The sequence below is a fragment of the Solea solea genome, chromosome 17 (assembly GCF_958295425.1).
Source record: "Solea solea chromosome 17, fSolSol10.1, whole genome shotgun sequence".
Taxonomy (NCBI): domain Eukaryota; kingdom Metazoa; phylum Chordata; class Actinopteri; order Pleuronectiformes; family Soleidae; genus Solea; species Solea solea.
Genome location: NC_081150.1, coordinates 1,807,623 through 1,814,470, shown reverse-complemented (window position 1 = coordinate 1,814,470; position 6,848 = coordinate 1,807,623).

Here is a 6,848-nt window from a genome sequence, read left to right as displayed (position 1 = left end):
GATTTGATTGTTATTAAGAATGTCTATACACCGTAGAAACAGCCCAATTAGATGTTAGACATAAACACAATAAAATAACAATCAGCATCTCATTTGCAGACGTGTTTTCCAGTGAAATGTGGTCTTGCCGTGCATGAGAGTGACTGGGGGTTTGGGGAATTTCCAGAAATCTGTGGCCCAGCAGCATTTACCTCCACATGACTCCTTCTCAGCTGAAGAGACTTGTGGCAGGTGCTTATTTTGCCCCTACCTTGGCATGGCTGATGAACTGTGACAGCTGATGCCTGAACAAGCAGTCAGAGAAACTGCCTGTAATGAGGAGTCTGCAGCTTGAGAGACAGATGCCATCATATTTCAGATAAAGTTATTCCCTATGCTCTGCCGAGGCCACACCGGTTCTGGCAGGCTCAGTGTGCCCGTGGCTGTCATGTGGTGGGTTATTTCTGTTTTGTGTATGAGGTTGTTTTTTTTTATTATTATTTGGGAGGTGGGATGTGTTTAAAAATGTGGCTCTTAACATCATATAATTCCTTTGAAAATGCAAAATTTGGCCTCCGCTATCGCTTTGCTTGGCAGCTGCGTGTAGGTGGAACAAACTCAAAGCCAGACTTTGCTGTTTTAGAGAACAATAGAACTATTTCTTGGAGTCCTATAATTGAAAATATACTTTCCCCAATGGCTTAAGGTTGACTCAGCTATGTCACAGCTTGTATGACTAATATTTTCAATTATTATACCATTAATGTATTCAGTTGCATAAAACTCACTAATAAGCAACTTTACTGTGGTTGGAGACTTTCTCTGTTCCACTGCCAGCTTTGTACTTTCCTGCATGGAAAATTAACTACATGCACACGAGTAGTATCACACTTAGATGTTAGTGGCTGCACTTTTATGAAGTTGGGGAACTTGCGAGGGATTAAAAAATAATTAGAAAAAGAAGAAAAACATACTTTTGGTTAAAAAAAAGACAAAAGAATGTGTTATGAAGAAGCTAAATTGTATGTAATTGTTATATTTCATCTTGGCAAACAAGCTTGATAAGGGCAATATTGTGGAAGAAAATGATTTAATAGGCAAAGAAAGGCATGGGGTCTTAAATAAAGGTTTAAATGCTGACATGTGAGTGATTGACGAGGAACAACAGAGGAGGAGGAGCCACAACCAGTGTTAGGAAGAGGAAGTAAAGTTACCCGGAATGACAAAAGAGGGTGAATATGTAAAACAAGAAATAATGAGTAATTACAGTCGGTCCTGGGTATGACACTAAACTGCATCCAGGCAGAGTGGGGAGGTTGTGCGTGGGATCAGTGCACCACAATCTGTGAATCGTGTGAAAACTGAGCGGGCCCTTGGGTTAATCGGGTTTGGAACTAGGGTTTGGAACGGCAGTTGTCTTGCAACTGGCGGACGAGAGCAGCTCCAGGCAAGCTGGTGTGGTTTAAGGCAGACCTTGACTGACCAGCACGTCTCCATCCCCAATGGTGCCGCTGGAGAAGGCGGGGGGGGGCCCAAAGTCTGTGGGTCCGTACAAAAATAATCTTTCAGTGAACAGAATATCCGTTTATTTATGTGCAAGCTGCAAATATGTTTTACAGCAAAAAGTTAAACCTAGATAGATAGATAGATAGATAGATCAATAGATAGATACTTTACATATATACAATATCTCATGTTCAATCTTTGTTTATTCTGTAAATATCAAGCCCATACTGTATATATTCTGTAAACTGTCTATAATGTACATTCTATTTTAACTTTTATAGTTGTATTGTTAATATCTTATATAACAATATCTTTTATCTTTATCTTTATAGTCTTAGATAGACAAAATATAAAGTAGACATTTTAAGAAAAGAAAAACTAAACTAAACATGTGGAGCAGTATGGATTTCCCCCTACAGCAAAATGTATTTACATATGTTTTCTTTTCGATAGGACTGACATACTCTACTCTCTTCTTTTTAATGATCTAATGATTTGAACACGCACCCTTGTGATATTTATACAATAAAGGCAATAAAGCTTCTATTCTATAAAGTGAAAGAAATGTAAACTACAGAGACAGTAAGGAATAAAATATTACAATATCCATGTTGTTTACATCTGGTTTTGTTTAAGCACACTCGACACTTGGTTCAGGTCAAAGAGAGGTTGTGGTCTCATTTGATCCAGAAAATGTTTGCTGTAACTTCAGAAAACAATGCGTTTATTTTGGTTTAATTTAAACTGTGTGTCTTTTCTCAATCTTGAACCGATGTGATTTTGCTGCACAGACCACAGACGGATGGAAACCCTCATGATCTCTGGTGTGACTCTCGGTTGCCACCAAGAAATTTAATCTTTCATTTCTTCAAAATGGTGTATGTATATACACATGTGTGTGTTTCAAATGGCTCTTGTTTCCCCCACTTCTTTCTTTCCTTGTTAAATCCCCCATAAATCACTCTGTATTGTTCTGATACATAAAATGTGTTATTGAGAAAATCCTATTTTTAACCCACAAAAACGATTTAAAACCACCTTTCACTCCATGTGAGGAGCCAAAAATAATGTGTGTGTGTGTGTGTGAGGGGAGTCACCTCTTGTGTGGTGAAGGATCTGAAATGTTGGGTCAAGCAAAGCTGTAGTGACGTTAAAAATGAATAACAGAAGTTGAGATTTATTTCTGCACACCGGCCTCAGCATGCACATCAGCAAATCTGTCAAGCAAAGGTCACACATATCCACGCTTCCTACAGCGGACGCTCTCCGTGCCAAGAAGAACATTACTTATTTTGCACTTCTAACAGTTTGCTGTAGTTTCCTCTGTGACCAGCAGCAGGCGTCTCTGCTGCTGTCTGCTAAATGCGTTGTCTGTGCCGTGGGTTTACGTCAATTGTGCATCTGCAAGGTGACGCTTTGACAGAGTGTATATGATGCTCTCAGATGAGTATGTGTTGAATGAACATGATAACTGGTAAGCTGGAATAGCCCTTTAATAATCAATAATAATCTGTAATACAAAAATGATCAAATGTGTTATTTTGTGACCTTGGTCTTTGTAACCTACTGGCCTTGACCAGCAGTTGAATTGTCCCAATGAGCTAAAAACACAACTGTTCTATGGGGACTTTTCACGAGAGAGAGTGGTTTTCTAACTTCAGTTTTTTGCGTGTTCACGTGTGTAGGCGTACTCACTCAACAACAGAAGTGCCAATGAAAACCTTTTTGAAACACCATTTTGTACCCATTTGTCAAGGTCTATTTTTTTTAAGTCATTCAGTGCCATAAAAGACACTAAAGCACACAAATGTACCATTCTGGTTTTATATTTTTAAAGAAACAAAAATGAGAAACTATTGCCCACAATAATTACATTTTGACAAATTATTTGCATGAATAAAAACATAATTCATGTGGTGAAATTGCAAACATGAAATGTGCAGTCGTCATGTAAATTAGGAACATTTTCCTTTTTTATGAGCATCTGTAACCTTGGGCTGAATTTCTTTTTAATTTCTTCTTCTCTTCTACATCTCAACTCCAAGCCAACGTGTACCTGTTCTTGTCTTGTCACACTATTTTTGAGTGTGTGTCCCGATTCTTGCTGAGGTGGTGCCGAGATTTTCCCCCAGATTAACAGAATCCAAGGAAATGACACAAACGGCTATAACACGAACACAGATTAACATGTTGTGTTGCTATGCTTGTTTGAAGAGTCTGGTCCAGACGTTTTCCCAGTCGTTGAAGACATTTTTCTTTTTCTGTTTCCTATGAGACAAGCACTCTGTTAAACAATGTTGATTGGTGTTCGTCAAACCTGGAAATGATGATGTTCTCAAATGTCTTGTTTTGTCCACAAAGCAAAATGATTCACTTTTAATAATTTCTTTGTTATGCAGAGCAAAAAAATGAAGAAAATATTAATCGATTAATCGATTATCAAAATAGTTGTTGATTCATTTAGTAACCGATTAATAATCGATGAACTGTTTCAGCTCTATCTGAAATATCCCTTTAATTGATTATTCCTTTTCTCAAGGCCACTCCTTCACCAGATCTAACCTCTCTATCAAATCCCTATATATTCACCCTGCAGCTCATGGTCATTGTTATCCAGACACTGCAGCACAGTGTCCAAGTCTTTTTACTGTACTGAGTGAAGGTTACATTTATAATACTATAATAAAGTATCATGGAACACCACTTTAAGCTGCATTACCTTGAGAGACTGCGCTGCACTAGGAGACACAACACTGTCATTTGATTCCCTTTTAGTGATTTGGTCAATAATAGATTTTAAAGTCATTTCCCTCAACACCAACAATCCATCTTTGCCTCCCTGATGAGCCCAAAGAGGCTTCATTTTCTCCCCAGAGTGGCTCCCTCTTGGGTCATTGGACACAACTATCATTGTTTCTCATCCACGTCTCAGTTTGGCGCCACATTCAGCCGCGCCTGATGACAAGTATTAGACACAGAAGTTCTCCCAGACTAGTCAGTGTATATTTTATGCACCACAGGGTCACAGCCATGGCGAAGGAAATCATAGTTTTCTCTTAGTATTTTCCCCCCTCAACCGCTGGAGTCAGCATTTTCATCCTCCCTTTTCATTTCCTGCATGTCTCGCTGTTACAGTATGAAAAATGAAATGAAAACTTTTGCCTTACTCTTCCTGGATTCAGCACAGCTTTAATTGAATTTTTCATTTCATTACATCATATAACTGAAGCCGGTGGGCAACTTTAAATTGATCTGCGGGACATGACCCACTGCAAATATCAAATGTATTCTTACTTGTTTTCTTAGTTGCAGACACTCGAAAAACTGTTATTAAAGCAGTTCATCTATTCTGCAACAATGTGAGTGACAGAGAAGCTTATAAAACAATAATCTGGTTTGTACTGAGAACATTAAAGTGCTGCACTTTAGTCAAACAGATATTTTGTTCCTTTTTTTTCTTATTTACCTGTGGCAAGAAGGCACGGTACAGTTTCTAAAACCTCCTTTTGAAACTGGATAAACACTTCAGTTTGTCAGATGACAAAAACTAATATTTATGTTTGACAAAATGAATGACCTTATAAACTTATTTCAGCTGATAATCCTCATGATTATCCTCGTACTACAGTAAATGCATGGGTCATAAACCGCCATTTCATACAAAACCAAAAAAATCTGTGAATTGGTCACCACATTCACAGAGTTATATTTCATGTATGATGATACACTGTGTCTAATTATACGACTACATTATAAATGCACTCACACTAAATGGTTATGGTGTTTCTTCTTCTGTTTGCCCCTAATACTTCATTAATTCATTTTTTTTCTTCCCTGTTTGGTCTCATGTCTGGTGGAGTTTTCATACTTCAAACCAGAAATACTGGTTAAATACTATAAATCTTACATTTAAGACTTATTGTACTGGCTGATGGGCATCTTAATGGACTAATCTAAGCAGGAGGGGCAAGCTAACCACTCTGTGTGCCCCGTGTGTTGGTTATTCAATAGTTTGTGGAAATTGTAGGAAAGGAGAGCAGACAACTCCTTTGAATACAACCCTCTGAGATTAGAACTCGACTGCATTCAGAACCACATAACAGAACCCTGCGTCTTCACTCAGTTTGTATGTATATGTATATATATATATATATATATATATATATATGTATATATATATATATGTATAGAGATATATACATATATATGTATATATATATATGTATAGAGATATATACATATATATATACAGTGACTAGCCTAATACAGAAGTGCTGCACTAATAATAAACCTGAAAAAGTTCCAGGATGCAACTCTCTAAAACTATAGAATGCTTATTTTCCATTTCTATTTTAATACCCCCCCCCCACGCTTCCAGTTTTTATGCCAACCTAGACACCACCTCCACGATTCTGCACACGCAATGAGATTGATATTGATCTTTTCATCTTGCTTTTGAAAACACAGGAAATAAAATTATCTCGCACAATGTATTTGTATAATGCTATGCTGTGTGTGTAGAAACACAGTAGAGGTAGAACTCAGCAGAAACACCATGAATTTGATGATTCCTGCTCAAAGTTCACCTTTACCTGTCAGATGACGGACCTTCGTATACGAGCGCCCACACACACCACTGTGTGGAGCAAAGCTGCAGACGCACAATACAGTCAAGGACCCATATGATTCACGACCAACATCAACCATTTTTTAACCATTTATTATCCTATGTGCATGTTTGCAGGGTGATGGAGACAGTCAGCAGCCTCCGAGGCTGTATGTGTCTGACTCTACAGACTCTACTTTCCTACTTTCCTTGTCGTTCAGCTGGAGATACAGCAAAGCCAAGAGTGTGGGTGTGCACAGGAAATATTTCCCCTTAATTATTCCTGGGCTTATATTGAATGAAGAGCGTGTAGATCAGCACATTTCCTGACTGCCATATAGTCTATAACATACAGTTAAATATGCACTTTTCAAAACATACAACCCAGAAGCACATCAGACCACCTGAAGTCATTACCACATGGTCCAGCAGGACCTTAGGTCCACTTTAAATGTCCTCTAAGCCCATCAGAAACACAAGGCAATGATATCCCTGCCAGCCTGTCCACGTGGGCCCCATTATAAAAGCAGGCCCACTTCAAGCCCAGGCCCACTTAGTATCCTTTCCAGGCTACATGGGTACTAAGTGGGTCTGGGCTTGAAGAGGGCAAATTATGCCGCGATGTTCGCGACCCGGTCGGAATAAGGGCCTTTCTGCATGGAGTTTGCATGCTCTCCTGTGTGTGCGTGGGTTTTCTCTGGGTCCGTCTTCCTCCCATGGATGGTTGTTTGTCTCTATATGTGTCCCTGTGATGGAC